This window comes from Clavelina lepadiformis, chromosome 7, assembly GCF_947623445.1.
Source record: "Clavelina lepadiformis chromosome 7, kaClaLepa1.1, whole genome shotgun sequence".
NCBI lineage: Eukaryota > Metazoa > Chordata > Ascidiacea > Aplousobranchia > Clavelinidae > Clavelina > Clavelina lepadiformis.
This window is the reverse complement of record NC_135246.1, coordinates 1,316,694-1,332,906: the sequence shown is the minus strand read 5'-3', so window position 1 is coordinate 1,332,906 and position 16,213 is coordinate 1,316,694. Positions and strand designations below refer to the sequence as shown.

At 38.4% G+C, this 16,213-nt stretch overlaps 24 non-coding genes across 24 annotated transcripts; all 24 read right to left on the bottom strand.

The window, feature by feature from the left end:
- Positions 1 to 352: 352 nt before the first annotated feature.
- Positions 353 to 424, bottom strand: Trnap-ugg (transfer RNA proline (anticodon UGG)). Its single transcript has one exon. It is a non-coding gene; the product is annotated as a tRNA-Pro (tRNA).
- An 83-nt stretch (positions 425 to 507) lies between these two features.
- On the bottom strand, positions 508 to 579 carry Trnap-agg (transfer RNA proline (anticodon AGG)). Its single transcript has one exon. It is a non-coding gene; the product is annotated as a tRNA-Pro (tRNA).
- An 83-nt stretch (positions 580 to 662) lies between these two features.
- On the bottom strand, positions 663 to 734 carry Trnap-cgg (transfer RNA proline (anticodon CGG)). Its single transcript has one exon. It is a non-coding gene; the product is annotated as a tRNA-Pro (tRNA).
- Positions 735 to 817: 83 nt separating this feature from the next.
- On the bottom strand, positions 818 to 889 carry Trnap-ugg (transfer RNA proline (anticodon UGG)). Its single transcript has one exon. It is a non-coding gene; the product is annotated as a tRNA-Pro (tRNA).
- A 1,000-nt stretch (positions 890 to 1,889) lies between these two features.
- Positions 1,890 to 1,961, bottom strand: Trnap-ugg (transfer RNA proline (anticodon UGG)). Its single transcript has one exon. It is a non-coding gene; the product is annotated as a tRNA-Pro (tRNA).
- Positions 1,962 to 2,807: 846 nt separating this feature from the next.
- On the bottom strand, positions 2,808 to 2,879 carry Trnap-ugg (transfer RNA proline (anticodon UGG)). The gene has a single exon. It is a non-coding gene; the product is annotated as a tRNA-Pro (tRNA).
- An 846-nt stretch (positions 2,880 to 3,725) lies between these two features.
- Trnap-agg (transfer RNA proline (anticodon AGG)) lies at positions 3,726 to 3,797 on the bottom strand. Its single transcript has one exon. It is a non-coding gene; the product is annotated as a tRNA-Pro (tRNA).
- A 393-nt stretch (positions 3,798 to 4,190) lies between these two features.
- Positions 4,191 to 4,262, bottom strand: Trnap-ugg (transfer RNA proline (anticodon UGG)). Its single transcript has one exon. It is a non-coding gene; the product is annotated as a tRNA-Pro (tRNA).
- Positions 4,263 to 4,649: 387 nt separating this feature from the next.
- Trnah-aug (transfer RNA histidin (anticodon AUG)) lies at positions 4,650 to 4,721 on the bottom strand. The gene has a single exon. It is a non-coding gene; the product is annotated as a tRNA-His (tRNA).
- A 542-nt stretch (positions 4,722 to 5,263) lies between these two features.
- Trnap-agg (transfer RNA proline (anticodon AGG)) lies at positions 5,264 to 5,335 on the bottom strand. The gene has a single exon. It is a non-coding gene; the product is annotated as a tRNA-Pro (tRNA).
- An 83-nt stretch (positions 5,336 to 5,418) lies between these two features.
- Positions 5,419 to 5,490, bottom strand: Trnap-agg (transfer RNA proline (anticodon AGG)). Its single transcript has one exon. It is a non-coding gene; the product is annotated as a tRNA-Pro (tRNA).
- An 83-nt stretch (positions 5,491 to 5,573) lies between these two features.
- On the bottom strand, positions 5,574 to 5,645 carry Trnap-ugg (transfer RNA proline (anticodon UGG)). The gene has a single exon. It is a non-coding gene; the product is annotated as a tRNA-Pro (tRNA).
- An 83-nt stretch (positions 5,646 to 5,728) lies between these two features.
- Positions 5,729 to 5,800, bottom strand: Trnap-ugg (transfer RNA proline (anticodon UGG)). The gene has a single exon. It is a non-coding gene; the product is annotated as a tRNA-Pro (tRNA).
- Positions 5,801 to 6,187: 387 nt separating this feature from the next.
- On the bottom strand, positions 6,188 to 6,259 carry Trnah-aug (transfer RNA histidin (anticodon AUG)). The gene has a single exon. It is a non-coding gene; the product is annotated as a tRNA-His (tRNA).
- A 542-nt stretch (positions 6,260 to 6,801) lies between these two features.
- On the bottom strand, positions 6,802 to 6,873 carry Trnap-agg (transfer RNA proline (anticodon AGG)). Its single transcript has one exon. It is a non-coding gene; the product is annotated as a tRNA-Pro (tRNA).
- An 83-nt stretch (positions 6,874 to 6,956) lies between these two features.
- Trnap-cgg (transfer RNA proline (anticodon CGG)) lies at positions 6,957 to 7,028 on the bottom strand. The gene has a single exon. It is a non-coding gene; the product is annotated as a tRNA-Pro (tRNA).
- A 6,290-nt stretch (positions 7,029 to 13,318) lies between these two features.
- Positions 13,319 to 13,390, bottom strand: Trnap-ugg (transfer RNA proline (anticodon UGG)). Its single transcript has one exon. It is a non-coding gene; the product is annotated as a tRNA-Pro (tRNA).
- Positions 13,391 to 14,236: 846 nt separating this feature from the next.
- Positions 14,237 to 14,308, bottom strand: Trnap-agg (transfer RNA proline (anticodon AGG)). The gene has a single exon. It is a non-coding gene; the product is annotated as a tRNA-Pro (tRNA).
- Positions 14,309 to 14,391: 83 nt separating this feature from the next.
- Trnap-agg (transfer RNA proline (anticodon AGG)) lies at positions 14,392 to 14,463 on the bottom strand. Its single transcript has one exon. It is a non-coding gene; the product is annotated as a tRNA-Pro (tRNA).
- An 83-nt stretch (positions 14,464 to 14,546) lies between these two features.
- Positions 14,547 to 14,618, bottom strand: Trnap-ugg (transfer RNA proline (anticodon UGG)). The gene has a single exon. It is a non-coding gene; the product is annotated as a tRNA-Pro (tRNA).
- An 83-nt stretch (positions 14,619 to 14,701) lies between these two features.
- On the bottom strand, positions 14,702 to 14,773 carry Trnap-ugg (transfer RNA proline (anticodon UGG)). The gene has a single exon. It is a non-coding gene; the product is annotated as a tRNA-Pro (tRNA).
- A 557-nt stretch (positions 14,774 to 15,330) lies between these two features.
- Trnap-ugg (transfer RNA proline (anticodon UGG)) lies at positions 15,331 to 15,402 on the bottom strand. Its single transcript has one exon. It is a non-coding gene; the product is annotated as a tRNA-Pro (tRNA).
- Positions 15,403 to 15,944: 542 nt separating this feature from the next.
- Trnap-agg (transfer RNA proline (anticodon AGG)) lies at positions 15,945 to 16,016 on the bottom strand. The gene has a single exon. It is a non-coding gene; the product is annotated as a tRNA-Pro (tRNA).
- Positions 16,017 to 16,099: 83 nt separating this feature from the next.
- Trnap-agg (transfer RNA proline (anticodon AGG)) lies at positions 16,100 to 16,171 on the bottom strand. The gene has a single exon. It is a non-coding gene; the product is annotated as a tRNA-Pro (tRNA).
- Positions 16,172 to 16,213: the final 42 nt, after the last annotated feature.

The following is a 16,213-nucleotide window of genomic DNA, read 5'->3' as shown; positions in this document are numbered from 1 at the left end:
TTGAACTTTGAATCTTGGCCTAAATAAAATGTACCAGTCGGTTATTAGGGGTGCAGTAATAGTATAATATACCTAAATTTCTTGAAATTTAATAGGTTCTGCGGCCCATTGACTTATTTCAGGTGACCAATATAATAAAAGGCTGGACATCACTGTCCTAGACCAACGAGCGGCAGAGGTTAAGTCTTTTCCCTTCATACTGTATAGAATATTTTGACATTTCATGTATTTGACATTTCACTTCATATTATATGAAAGTACGAAGTACGAAAGAAGTTTCATTTATTTGCTTCATATTACATGAATGAAACTTTTTGATATTTGGTATAAATTCAAAATAATCTTCTGTATAGGGCTCGTCCGGGAATTGAACCCGGAACCTCTTGCACCCAAAGCAAGAATCATACCCCTAGACCAACGAGCCGATGAAGTTTCATTTATTTGCTTCATATTATAACCATAAAACTTTTTGATATTTGGTATAAATTCAAAATAATCTTCTGTATAGGGCTCGTCCGGGAATTGAACCCGGGACCTCTTGCACCCTAAGCAAGAATCATACCCCTAGACCAACGAGCCGATAAAGTTTCATTTATCTGCTTCATATTACATGAATGAAACTTTTTGACATTTGGTATAAATTCAAAATAATCTTCTTTATAGGGCTCGTCCGGGAATTGAACCCGGGACCTCTTGCACCCGAAGCAAGAATCATACCCCTAGACCAACGAGTCGATAAAGTTTCATTTATCTGCTTCATATTATAGGAATATTAGTTTTTGATATTTGGTATAAATTCAAAATAATCTTCTGTATAGGGCTCGTCCGGGAATTGAACCCGGAACCTCTTGCACCCAAAGCAAGAATCATACCCCTAGACCAACGAGCCGATGAAGTTTGATTTATTTGCTTCATATTATAACCATAAAACTTTTTGATATTTGGTATAAATTCAAAATAACCTGTTTATAGGGCTCGTCCGGGAATTGAACACGGGACCTCTTGCACCCAAAGCAAGAATCATACCCCTAGACCAACGAGCCGGTGAAGTTGCATCTTTTTGCTTCATATTATAAGAATAAATGTTTATGATATTTAGTCCAAATTCCAAAATTTCTTCTTTATAGGGCTCGTCCGGGACTTGCAACCTAAGCAAGAATCATACCCCTAGACCAGGGATGTCCAACATGCGGCCCGCCTGAGATTTTTGTCCGGCCCGCTAGTCATTTTCACTCCAAAAATAGTATTTTGAACTTTGAATCTTGGCCTAAATAAAATGTACCAGTCGGTTATTAGGGGCGCAGTAATAGTATAATATACCTAATTTTCTTGAAATTTAATAGGTTCTGCGGCCCATTGACTTATTTCAGGTGACAATGCGTCCCAATATAATTGATATTTGGTATAAATTCAAAATAATCTTCTTTATAGGGCTCGTCCGGGAATTGAACCCGGGACCTCTTGCACCCAAAGCAAGAATCATACCCCTAGGCCAACGAGCCGGTGAAGTTGCATCTTTTTGCTTCATATTATAAGAATAAATGTTTATGATATTTAGTCCAAATTCCAAAATTTCTTCTTTATAGGGCTCGTCCGGGACTTGCAACCTAAGCAAGAATCATACCCCTAGACCAGGGATGTCCAACATGCGGCCCGCCTGAGATTTTTGTCCGGCCCGCTAGTCATTTTCACTCCAAAAATAGTATTTTGAACTTTGAATCTTGGCCTAAATAAAATGTACCAGTCGGTTATTAGGGGCGCAGTAATAGTATAATATACCTAATTTTCTTGAAATTTAATAGGTTCTGCGGCCCATTGACTTATTTCAGGTGACAATGCGTCCCAATATAATTGATATTTGGTATAAATTCAAAATATTCTTCTTTATAGGGCTCGTCCGGGAATTGAACCCGGGACCTCTTGCACCCAAAGCAAGAATCATACCCCTAGACCAACGAGCCGGTGAAGTTGCATCTTTTTGCTTCATATTATAAGAATAAATGTTTATGATATTTAGTCCAAATTCCAAAATTTCTTCTTTATAGGGCTCGTCCGGGACTTGCAACCTAAGCAAGAATCATACCCCTAGACCAGGGATGTCCAACATGCGGCCCGCCTGAGATTTTTGTCCGGCCCGCTAGTCATTTTCACTCCAAAAATAGTATTTTGAACTTTGAATCTTGGCCTAAATAAAATGTACCAGTCGGTTATTAGGGGCGCAGTAATAGTATAATATACCTAATTTTCTTGAAATTTAATAGGTTCTGCGGCCCATTGACTTATTTCAGGTGACAATGCGTCCCAATATAATTGATATTTGGTATAAATTCAAAATAATCTTCTGTATAGGGCTCGTCCGGGAATTGAACCCGGGACCTCTTGCACCCAAAGCAAGAATCATACCCCTAGGCCAACGAGCCGGTGAAGTTGCATCTTTTTGCTTCATATTATAAGAATAAATGTTTATGATATTTAGTCCAAATTCCAAAATTTCTTCTTTATAGGGCTCGTCCGGGACTTGCAACCTAAGCAAGAATCATACCCCTAGACCAGGGATGTCCAACATGCGGCCCGCCTGAGATTTTTGTCCGGCCCGCTAGTCATTTTCACTCCAAAAATAGTATTTTGAACTTTGAATCTTGGCCTAAATAAAATGTACCAGTCGGTTATTAGGGGCGCAGTAATAGTATAATATACCTAATTTTCTTGAAATTTAATAGGTTCTGCGGCCCATTGACTTATTTCAGGTGACAATGCGTCCCAATATAATTGATATTTGGTATAAATTCAAAATATTCTTCTTTATAGGGCTCGTCCGGGAATTGAACCCGGGACCTCTTGCACCCAAAGCAAGAATCATACCCCTAGACCAACGAGCCGGTGAAGTTGCATCTTTTTGCTTCATATTATAAGAATAAATGTTTATGATATTTAGTCCAAATTCCAAAATTTCTTCTTTATAGGGCTCGTCCGGGACTTGCAACCTAAGCAAGAATCATACCCCTAGACCAGGGATGTCCAACATGCGGCCCGCCTGAGATTTTTGTCCGGCCCGCTAGTCATTTTCACTCCAAAAATAGTATTTTGAACTTTGAATCTTGGCCTAAATAAAATGTACCAGTCGGTTATTAGGGGCGCAGTAATAGTATAATATACCTAATTTTCTTGAAATTTAATAGGTTCTGCGGCCCATTGACTTATTTCAGGTGACAATGCGTCCCAATATAATTGATATTTGGTATAAATTCAAAATAATCTTCTGTATAGGGCTCGTCCGGGAATTGAACCCGGGACCTCTTGCACCCAAAGCAAGAATCATACCCCTAGGCCAACGAGCCGGTGAAGTTGCATCTTTTTGCTTCATATTATAAGAATAAATGTTTATGATATTTAGTCCAAATTCCAAAATTTCTTCTTTATAGGGCTCGTCCGGGACTTGCAACCTAAGCAAGAATCATACCCCTAGACCAGAGATGTCCAACATGCGGCCCGCCTGAGATTTTTGTCCGGCCCGCTAGTCATTTTCACTCCAAAAATAGTATTTTGAACTTTGAATCTTGGCCTAAATAAAATGTACCAGTCGGTTATTAGGGGCGCAGTAATAGTATAATATACCTATTTTTCTTGAAATTTAATAGGTTCTGCGGCCCATTGACTTATTTCAGGTGACAATGCGGCCCAATATAATTGATATTTGGTATAAATTCAAAATAATCTTCTTTATAGGGCTCGTCCGGGAATTGAACCCGGGACCTCTTGCACCCTAAGCAAGAATCATACCCCTAGACCAACGAGCCGATAAAGTTTCATTTATCTGCTTCATATTATATGAATATAACTTTTTGATATTTGGTATAAATTCAAAATATTCTTCTTTATAGGGCTCGTCCGGGAATTGAACCCGGGACCTCTTGCACCCTAAGCAAGAATCATACCCCAAGACCAACGAGCCGATAAAGTTTCATTTATCTGCTTCATATTACATGAATGAAACTTTTTGATATTTGGTATAAATTCAAAATAATCTTCTTTATAGGGCTCGTCCGGGAATTGAACCAGGGTCCTCTTGCACCCAAAGCAAGAATCATACCCCTAGACCAACGAGCCGATGAAGTTTCATTTATTTGCTTCATATTATAACCATAAAACTTTTTGATATTTGGTATAAATTCAAAATAATCTTCTTTATAGGGCTCGTCCGGGAATTGAACCCGGGACCTCTTGCACCCAAAGCAAGAATCATACCCCTAGACCAACGAGCCGGTGAAGTTGCATCTTTTTGCTTCATATTATAAGAATAAATGTTTATGATATTTAGTCCAAATTCCAAAATTTCTTCTTTATAGGGCTCGTCCGGTACTTGCAACCTAAGCAAGAATCATACCCCTAGACCAGGGATGTCCAACATGCGACCCGCCTGAGATTTTTGTCCGGCCCGCTAGTCATTTTCACTCCAAAAATAGTATTTTGAACTTTGAATCTTGGCCTAAATAAAATGTACCAGTCGGTTATTAGGGGCGCAGTAATAGCATAATATACCTATTTTTCTTGAAATTTAATAGGTTCTGCGGTCCATTGATTTATTTCAGGTGACAATGCGGCCCAATATAATTGATATTTGGTATAAATTCAAAATATTCTTCTTTATAGGGCTCGTCCGGGAATTGAACCCGGGACCTCTTGCACCATAAGCAAGAATCATACCCCTAGACCAACGAGCCGATAAAGATTCATTTATCTGCTTCATATTATATGAATAAAACTTTTTGATATTTGGCATAAATTCAAAATAATCTTCTGTATAGGGCTCGTCCGGGAATTGAACCCGGGACCTCTTGCACCCAAAGCAAGAATCATACCCCTAGGCCAACGAGCCGGTGAAGTTGCATCTTTTTGCTTCATATTATAAGAATAAATGTTTATGATATTTAGTCCAAATTCCAAAATTTCTTCTTTATAGGGCTCGTCCGGGACTTGCAACCTAAGCAAGAATCATACCCCTAGACCAGGGATGTCCAACATGCGGCCCGCCTGAGATTTTTGTCCGGCCCGCTAGTCATTTTCACTCCAAAAATAGTATTTTGAACTTTGAATCTTGGCCTAAATAAAATGTACCAGTCGGTTATTAGGGGCGCAGTAATAGTATAATATACCTATTTTTCTTGAAATTTAATAGGTTCTGCGGCCCATTGACTTATTTCAGGTGACAATGCGGCCCAATATAATTGATATTTGGTATAAATTCAAAATATTCTTCTTTATAGGGCTCGTCCGGGAATTGAACCCGGGACCTCTTGCACCCTAAGCAAGAATCATACCCCTAGACCAACGAGCCGATAAAGTTTCATTTATCTGCTTCATATTATATGAATATAACTTTTTGATATTTGGTATAAATTCAAAATATTCTTCTTTATAGGGCTCGTCCGGGAATTGAACCCGGGACCTCTTGCACCCTAAGCAAGAATCATACCCCTAGACCAACGAGCCGATAAAGTTTCATTTATCTGCTTCATATTACATGAATGAAACTTTTTGATATTTGGTATAAATTCAAAATAATCTTCTTTATAGGGCTCGTCCGGGAATTGAACCCGGGTCCTCTTGCACCCAAAGCAAGAATCATACCCCTAGACCAACGAGCCGATGAAGTTTCATTTATTTGCTTCATATTATAACCATAAAACTTTTTGATATTTGGTATAAATTCAAAATAATCTTCTTTATAGGGCTCGTCCGGGAATTGAACCCGGGACCTCTTGCACCCAAAGCAAGAATCATACCCCTAGACCAACGAGCCGGTGAAGTTGCATCTTTTTGCTTCATATTATAAGAATAAATGTTTATGATATTTAGTCCAAATTCCAAAATTTCTTCTTTATAGGGCTCGTCCGGTACTTGCAACCTAAGCAAGAATCATACCCCTAGACCAGGGATGTCCAACATGCGACCCGCCTGAGATTTTTGTCCGGCCCGCTAGTCATTTTCACTCCAAAAATAGTATTTTGAACTTTGAATCTTGGCCTAAATAAAATGTACCAGTCGGTTATTAGGGGTGCAGTAATAGCATAATATACCTATTTTTCTTGAAATTTAATAGGTTCTGCGGTCCATTGATTTATTTCAGGTGACAATGCGGCCCAATATAATTGATATTTGGTATAAATTCAAAATATTCTTCTTTATAGGGCTCGTCCGGGAATTGAACCCGGGACCTCTTGCACCATAAGCAAGAATCATACCCCTAGACCAACGAGCCGATAAAGATTCATTTATCTGCTTCATATTATATGAATAAAACTTTTTGATATTTGGCATAAATTCAAAAAAATCTTCTTTATAGGGCTCGTCCGGGAATTGAACCCGGGACCTCTTGCACCCAAAGCAAGAATCATATCCCTAGACCAACGAGCCGATGAAGTTGCATCTTTTTGCTTCATATTATAAGAATAAATGTTTATGATATTTAGTCCAAATTCCAAAACTTCTTCTTTATAGGGCTCGTCCGGGACTTGCAACCTAAGCAAGAATCATACCCCTAGACCAGGGATGTCCAACATGCGGCCCGCCTGAGATTTTTGTCCGGCCCGCTAGTCATTTTCACTCCAAAAATAGTATTTTGAACTTTGAATCTTGGCCTAAATAAAATGTACCAGTCGGTTATTAGGGGCGCAGTAATAGTATAATATACCTATTTTTCTTGAAATTTAATAGGTTCTGCGGTCCATTGACTTATTTCAGGTGACAATGCGGCCCAATATAATTGATATTTGGTATAAATTCAAAATATTCTTCTTTATAAGGCTCGTCCGGGAATTGAACCCGGGACCTCTTGCACCCTAAGCAAGAATCATACCCCTAGACCAACGAGCCGATAAAGTTTCATTTATCTGCTTCATATTATATGAATATAACTTTTTGATATTTGGTATAAATTCAAAATAATCTTCTTTATAGGGCTCGTCCGGGAATTGAACCCGGGACCTCTTGCACCCGAAGCAAGAATCATACCCCTAGACCAACGAGCCGATAAAGTTTCATTTATCTGCTTCATATTATATGAATATAACTTTTTGATATTTGGTATAAATTGAAAATAATCTTCTTTATAGGGCTCGTCCGGGAATTGAACACGGGACCTCTTGCACCCAAAGCAAGAATCATACCCCTAGACCAACGAGCCGGTGAAGTTGCATCTTTTTGCTTCATATTATAAGAATAAATGTTTATGATATTTAGTCCAAATTCCAAAATTTCTTCTTTATAGGGCTCGTCCGGGACTTGCAACCTAAGCAAGAATCATACCCCTAGACCAGGGATGTCCAACATGCGGCCCGCCTGAGATTTTTGTCCGGCCCGCTAGTCATTTTCACTCCAAAAATAGTATTTTGAACTTTGAATCTTGGCCTAAATAAAATGTACCAGTCGGTTATTAGGGGCGCAGTAATAGTATAATATACCTAATTTTCTTGAAATTTAATAGGTTCTGCGGCCCATTGACTTATTTCAGGTGACAATGCGTCCCAATATAATTGATATTTGGTATAAATTTAAAATAATCTTCTTTATAGGGCTCGTCCGGGAATTGAACCCGGGACCTCTTTTTTTTTTTTTTTTTTTTTTTTTTGTAAATCATATAAAATTATTTTTTTTTTTTTTTTTAACCCTTTCTTGGGTTTTAACACGACAATGCACGATCAATACACTAAAACAATATTCGATATGCAATACACTTATGTACATAAATACTTCTTTTTATACTGTCACAATCGAAATTAATTTGAGCACATACTATTCCAAAGGATTTGTGTTACTGAGTTGTAAACACTTGTCTGGCGACTTTTCTCTGCGCTATTGCGCGCTTTTGACATGGCTTTTATTCTGTTTATCACATCTTGATAGAGAAACGGTTCTTGTTCGAAAATCACTTTGTTCCTAGATAGCCATATGCAGTACCTTGAAATGCTTAACAATAATATTGTTGCATTCAAATTGGTTTCGCAAACACAAAGTTGTTTTAGTGAACTCAAGTCCAAGGCAATACACATTTGTGGAGAAACTTTCGGCATCAAAACACCGCTGATGTTAAATATTATCACGTTTACATAATCCCATATGGGTTGTATACATACACAATCATAAAACAAATGATATACATCTTCATCATGAAGGTCACATAATGGGCATCTTGATGTTTTTTGTATACGTGCTATGCGCTCATTAATACATAAGGGTAGCACATTCCATACCATCTTGTAACCAAAAGTTTTTAAATAATTTGGTAGTACCTTATTGTGAATGCCAGTCCACATGTTTGGCATATTTATGGGGAACATAGGTACTAGTACTTGTGCATTTCTCTCGTTTACAATTCTCCTGTAAATTTGTTTGGTTGTCTTTTCAGCAATTTCATCAATGGTAATGCTGTAACGTTTCAGGATATCAACTACGTTGCTATAATATGACGTGGGTTGTGAAGCATGCAACACAGAATTATTTACAGGCATTGCCAGCATTTTACACAACGTAAAGCCAATGTAATATTCAAGGAAATACAGCGGTAGGTGTATGCTGTTATTTTGCTTTCGAGCGTTGTAATATTTCTTAACAACTTTTAACTTCAAGATATCTAAATACAATGGGATGTCAATACAGTCGTATCCACCGTTTTCCCTGGTTTTACTTATCGTTTCCATGTTTAATTTTGCACCAGTGCTAAAAACATAATTTTCAACAATTTTGCGTACATTTCGGCGCTGCTGAAGCGCAAGATCATACACTCTAGAACCATACACAAAAATGGGCAATAATAGTGTTTTTACAATTAGCGATTTTCCATCATACGTCGATTTAAATTTTGAGAAATTCGATACCTTCAAACGCATGCTACGCACCTTGTTTTCGAGCCAATCAGTAATTGCCTGAGGTTTACCATAAGGAACGTTCAAAACATTTATCGAATCGACCCAGGAAAGCGTGGGAAGCTGAGAGTTTTTGCTTTGCTTCCTACCTAGTTTCAAAGCCGTTACTTTACTGAAGTTCACTTTTATTCCCGTCGCTGTAAGGTATTCACCTAATACAAAAAAGGCTTGTGACACCGATTGTTCATCTTGGAGGACCAAGGTTGTATCATCGGCGTATGCTATAGTTTTCACAACTTTACCGCCTGAAGCTGGTAGATGTAAACCTTGTATAGCTGTATTCTTGTTTAAAGCAATTATAACCGGCTCCATTGCTAACAGGAACAAATACAAACTTAATGGATCTCCTTGTCGTAAACCGCGTTCGACGCGAAAATCTGCCCCTATATGCCCATTGATCATTACACATGTCTGATTATTTATCAGCGTAGTTGTGATCATTTTCGTAAAAATTTCACCAAAACCGAATTTTTTCAGAATTTCAACCAAGAATTCATGGTCGACGCAGTCAAATGCTTTGTAGATGTCAAGAGATACAATGTATCCCTCGGTGTTTCTATTTTTAATATATTCAATACAGTCTCTAAGCAGCGCTGTTCCATCGTTTATATCTCTGCCACACACTGCAAACTGCGTGTCATTGATAAGTTTTGGTACAAAGCTTTTCAATCGTAATGTCATCATTTTGCTAAATATCTTATAATCGACATTCAGTAATGTTATCGGTCGATAATTTTTTATATCAGTCCGTTCGCCTTTCTTAAATATCAGAGTTAGCAGTCCCCGAGTCAACTCGGCGGGTGGTTGTGATTCAGCAAAAAACTCTTTCGCTACTTCAATCAGCGTGTCGCCTACAAGGCTCCAGAACGTTTTGTAGAATTCTATGCTTAAGCCATCGAGCCCCGGTGTTTTACCATTTTTCATGGATTTAATGGCGAAAAGCATCTCGTCCTTAGTTACTTCCAGCTCTAAGGTCTCTGTGGTGTCTCTATCTATTTTTTGTTCAATATCCTGTAGGAACGCGCTTTGTCTCCATTTGTCAAGTTTTAGTTTCGAGTATAAGGTTTTATAAAAATCAGTCGCAACGTCTAGTTTTTCTTTCGGCGTGTTTGCTTCAATGTTTTGATTTGTGCGCAGCGACTCGATGTAGGTCGCTCTGTGATGTTCTTTCAGCTTGCGGTAGAAAAACTTTGTCGGGCGATCTCCATAGTCAAGTTCATTTGCATGAGCAATTATTCTAATTTTCTTTCGTTTTTCTTTGTGGATAGTAATTAGTTCGGCTTTTGTTTTGCGAAACTCTGTCATGACTTTTTTGCCTTCATTTAAGTCTTGGCGCAAATCATTGAGGCTTGCGTTTAATTCGTGTTCTCGCTGATTCTTTTTTTGGTGAATTCGCTTCGAGTGTTTCTGCACCAGTTCTCTTATTCGGTACTTTGTATCAACCCACCAATCGAGTTTATTTTTGTAAAGAACTTGCAGACTTTTATAATCATGCCAGCTTTCTTTTAATTCTTGAGTAAGGTCTTCATTTTCGTAAACGGTGACATTGTTTTTCCAGTAGCCATTGCCGTAGTTTCTGGAAATGTTTAATTTGATATCAACGTGAATCACATCGTGATCACTTACAGCGCAAGGTTCGATGACATGATTAATGTGCGTGAGCTCGTCTGAACCGTAAAAGCGGTCCAGCCTTGAGTGCGCTTCGTTGCCATGCCAAGTAAAATCTTTTCCGTTCGGTCGTGATATTCTATAGAGGTCTTTCAATCCGTAGGTTTCGCACAAATCCTTCAGGGACTTCGACTCATACCGTTTAACTTGGTGCGCCATAAAGTTATTGCGATCTTTTTGTCGGTCGTCGACGCAGTTGAAATCCCCCGCCAACATTGTTGGTAATTTGCTGTGCACATAAGGATATATGCCGTCATAAAACCGATCTTGCGTGTTGCATTCGTTGCCACTTCCGCGTACTGGTGCGTAAACGTTTACAATGTGCATACTTTCGCCAAAAACACTAATATCCGCGGCTAATACTCTCCCAAAGTTGTCAAAATTTACGCTTTTAACCTCTATATGCTTGTTATTTATTAGTATAGCCAGGCCTCTTGATTGCGTGTTTCCTGAATTCCACAGCGCACGCTTACCCCATTCTTTTGTCCACTGTATTTCGTCCCCCGGGCTAGAGTGCGTTTCTTGTAACAAGGCAACGTCAACGTTTTTGGTGCGTAGCAAGTCATAAACGAAGGCGCGTTTGTCTTGCTTTCGCAATCCATTACAATTAAGACTGAGAATACGTAGAAGAAACATAATAAACGATAACGTAAGGTATCTAAATCCGGAAAAACGAATACAATAATTACTATTTAAATATAATCTTTAATCCCTTCAATACTTTCACATGTGTATTTATATCCACAATTACAAAAGTATGATTGAGAGGGGCTTATGGCCTTACAAACCACCTCTTCACAGTCACAATGTATAACACACAAATTGCATTCTGTGTTCACACATTTGCCTTGTGTTCTAATTGGGGGTATTAGGTTGTAGCTCTTACACAAACACTCACACAATGAAGCATTACAGGTTGCACATTCAACAAAGTTCTCACCATACTCTGATACATGAGTGTGTGCTTTACAGCAGGATAGGTATTTTAATTCACTTTGACACACATCACAAGGAAAGTCATGCATGTTTCCTTCTGGAATTATCTGTTTAATTCTGTCATTACAGGTATTTATTACTATATAATCTTCAGGGCATTTACTACATTTCCATTTCTTGCACTCCAAGATATGTTCTTCATTGTCACATGCTAGACATTTGACTATGTAAGTATTATCATTATGGCTAACCTTTGTGCAGGGCTCCTCAGATGCCTCCTCTGGAGAGGGTCTTTTCCTGTCACTCCTCCTGTCAGTATTCTTTTCTATTGAGTTGTCTTCATTCATATGTACTTCTGTTAGATTGTTTTCTGTCATGTCAAACCAGTCCCTAGGTTGTTCTTCACCTTTCTTTGTGGTTGCTGTATCAGGTTCATTGCTGTCATTGTTCTTTCCATCTTCAGTATTGTCCTTGTTTGTGTTCATTATAGAATTTTCATGGTTTTCTTCATTGTGAGTGTGGCCAGGTGATTGGTGTCTAGTGAGGGGGTTTCTATAATAATCCATACCTCTTCTAGGGTTTGGCTGATTGTTCTCTTCCAGTGGGGGGTATTCAGAGTTATTTTTGGCAGGACAGTTGATGTGTTTGTGTCCTGGTTTGTTGCAGTACTGGCATGTTGCCAACTGTCCTTGGTATTTGACTAGCAGTTCTTCTCCAAGAATATTTAAATAGCTTGGTATTGGTGTTTGATCCAGTTCATCTTTAGCCATTTCCATAATATAAACACCACTGAACAAAGCCTTTGCATCTTTTTTTGGGAAACATTTAATGATTTTACCATGATTTTCTTCTAAGTATGATTTCAAGGCTTCAATAGGAAATGGTGTAGGAATCCAAGATATATGAACATATACCTTATCCGGTTCATACAGCTTTAGGTACCGAATTTCTTCAAGATTAAGAAGTTTTTCATGTAAATCCAGAACATGCTCTCTCGACTTGCAGGTAATATCGATATTGCCGCCTTTCTTCTCCACTAGGCCAACGAGTAATTTTAAAGAAAAGTTAATCTTTTCAAAAATTTTCCAAAGATCTTCCCTTTTGGTACCATAAGATACTCTAAACGTTAGGCAATTTGGCCTTGCATACTCCATTGTTCTTAACTTCTTCTTAACTTTGTCCGAATAAGAAACATGTTTAATTTCTGCCATAACTTTCGATGATTCAGAGCACTCAAGTGCAAATATTTAACAATATAAGCCGGCGTAATGGGTGGCTAACCCAAACTATTCTACCAGATTTCCACGCGGTTGCTTAACTTCGTCCACTACAGTCCACCGCTCTACCAACTCAACCCGGGACCTCTTGCACCCAAAGCAAGAATCATACCCCTAGGCCAACGAGCCGGTGAAGTTGCATCTTTTTGCTTCATATTATAAGAATAAATGTTTATGATATTTAGTCCAAATTCCAAAATTTCTTCTTTATAGGGCTCGTCCGGGACTTGCAACCTAAGCAAGAATCATACCCCTAGACCAGGGATGTCCAACATGCGGCCCGCCTGAGATTTTTGTCCGGCCCGCTAGTCATTTTCACTCCAAAAATAGTATTTTGAACTTTGAATCTTGGCCTAAATAAAATGTACCAGTCGGTTATTAGGGGCGCAGTAATAGTATAATATACCTAATTTTCTTGAAATTTAATAGGTTCTGCGGCCCATTGACTTATTTCAGGTGACAATGCGTCCCAATATAATTGATATTTGGTATAAATTCAAAATATTCTTCTTTATAGGGCTCGTCCGGGAATTGAACCCGGGACCTCTTGCACCCAAAGCAAGAATCATACCCCTAGACCAACGAGCCGGTGAAGTTGCATCTTTTTGCTTCATATTATAAGAATAAATGTTTATGATATTTAGTCCAAATTCCAAAATTTCTTCTTTATAGGGCTCGTCCGGGACTTGCAACCTAAGCAAGAATCATACCCCTAGACCAGGGATGTCCAACATGCGGCCCGCCTGAGATTTTTGTCCGGCCCGCTAGTCATTTTCACTCCAAAAATAGTATTTTGAACTTTGAATCTTGGCCTAAATAAAATGTACCAGTCGGTTATTAGGGGCGCAGTAATAGTATAATATACCTAATTTTCTTGAAATTTAATAGGTTCTGCGGCCCATTGACTTATTTCAGGTGACAATGCGTCCCAATATAATTGATATTTGGTATAAATTCAAAATAATCTTCTGTATAGGGCTCGTCCGGGAATTGAACCCGGGACCTCTTGCACCCAAAGCAAGAATCATACCCCTAGGCCAACGAGCCGGTGAAGTTGCATCTTTTTGCTTCATATTATAAGAATAAATGTTTATGATATTTAGTCCAAATTCCAAAATTTCTTCTTTATAGGGCTCGTCCGGGACTTGCAACCTAAGCAAGAATCATACCCCTAGACCAGAGATGTCCAACATGCGGCCCGCCTGAGATTTTTGTCCGGCCCGCTAGTCATTTTCACTCCAAAAATAGTATTTTGAACTTTGAATCTTGGCCTAAATAAAATGTACCAGTCGGTTATTAGGGGCGCAGTAATAGTATAATATACCTATTTTTCTTGAAATTTAATAGGTTCTGCGGCCCATTGACTTATTTCAGGTGACAATGCGGCCCAATATAATTGATATTTGGTATAAATTCAAAATATTCTTCTTTATAGGGCTCGTCCAGGAATTGAACCCGGGACCTCTTGCACCCTAAGCAAGAATCATACCCCTAGACCAACGAGCCGATAAAGTTTCATTTATCTGCTTCATATTATATGAATATAACTTTTTGATATTTGGTATAAATTCAAAATATTCTTCTTTATAGGGCTCGTCCGGGAATTGAACCCGGGACCTCTTGCACCCTAAGCAAGAATCATACCCCTAGACCAACGAGCCGATAAAGTTTCATTTATCTGCTTCATATTACATGAATGAAACTTTTTGATATTTGGTATAAATTCAAAATAATCTTCTTTATAGGGCTCGTCCGGGAATTGAACCCGGGTCCTCTTGCACCCAAAGCAAGAATCATACCCCTAGACCAACGAGCCGATGAAGTTTCATTTATTTGCTTCATATTATAACCATAAAACTTTCTAATATTTGGTATAAATTCAAAATAATCTTCTTTATAGGGCTCGTCCGGGAATTGAACCCGGGACCTCTTGCACCCAAAGCAAGAATCATACCCCTAGACCAACGAGCCGGTGAAGTTGCATCTTTTTGCTTCATATTATAAGAATAAATGTTTATGATATTTAGTCCAAATTCCAAAATTTCTTCTTTATAGGGCTCGTCCGGTACTTGCAACCTAAGCAAGAATCATACCCCTAGACCAGGGATGTCCAACATGCGACCCGCCTGAGATTTTTGTCCGGCCCGCTAGTCATTTTCACTCCAAAAATAGTATTTTGAACTTTGAATCTTGGCCTAAATAAAATGTACCAGTCGGTTATTAGGGGTGCAGTAATAGTATAATATACCTAAATTTCTTGAAATTTAATAGGTTCTGCGGCCCATTGACTTATTTCAGGTGACCAATATAATAAAAGGCTGGACATCACTGTCCTAGACCAACGAGCAGCAGAGGTTAAGTCTTTTCCCTTCATACTGTATAGAATATTTTGACATTTGATGTATTTGACATTTCACTTCATATTATATGAAAGTACGAAGTACGAAAGAAGTTTCATTTATTTGCTTCATATTATATGAATGAAACTTTTTGATATTTGGTATAAATTCAAAATAATCTTCTGTATAGGGCTCGTCCGGGAATTGAACCCGGAACCTCTTGCACCCAAAGCAAGAATCATACCCCTAGACCAACGAGCCGATGAAGTTTGATTTATTTGCTTCATATTATAACCATAAAACTTTTTGATATTTGGTATAAATTCAAAATAATCTTCTTTATAGGGCTCGTCCGGGAATTGAACACGGGACCTCTTGCACCCAAAGCAAGAATCATACCCCTAGACCAACGAGCCGGTGAAGTTGCATCTTTTTGCTTCATATTATAAGAATAAATGTTTATGATATTTAGTCCAAATTCCAAAATTTCTTCTTTATAGGGCTCGTCCGGGACTTGCAACCTAAGCAAGAATCATACCCCTAGACCAGGGATGTCCAACATGCGGCCCGCCTGAGATTTTTGTCCGGCCCGCTAGTCATTTTCACCCCAAAAATAGTATTTTGAACTTTGAATCTTGGCCTAAATAAAATGTACCAGTCGGTTATTAGGGGCGCAGTAATAGTATAATATACCTATTTTTCTTGAAATTTAATAGGTTCTGCGGCCCATTGACTTATTTCAGGTGACAATGCGGCCCAATATAATTGATATTTGGTATAAATTCAAAATATTCTTCTTTATAGGGCTCGTCCAGGAATTGAACCCGGGACCTCTTGCACCCTAAGCAAGAATCATACCCCTAGACCAACGAGCCGATAAAGTTTCATTTATCTGCTTCATATTATATGAATATAACTTTTTGATATTTGGTATAAATTCAAAATATTCTTCTTTATAGGGCTCGTCCGGGAATTGAACCCGGGACCTCTTGCACCCTAAGCAAGAATCATACCCCTAGACCAACGAGCCGATAAAGTTTCATTTATCTGCTTCATATTACATGAATGAAAC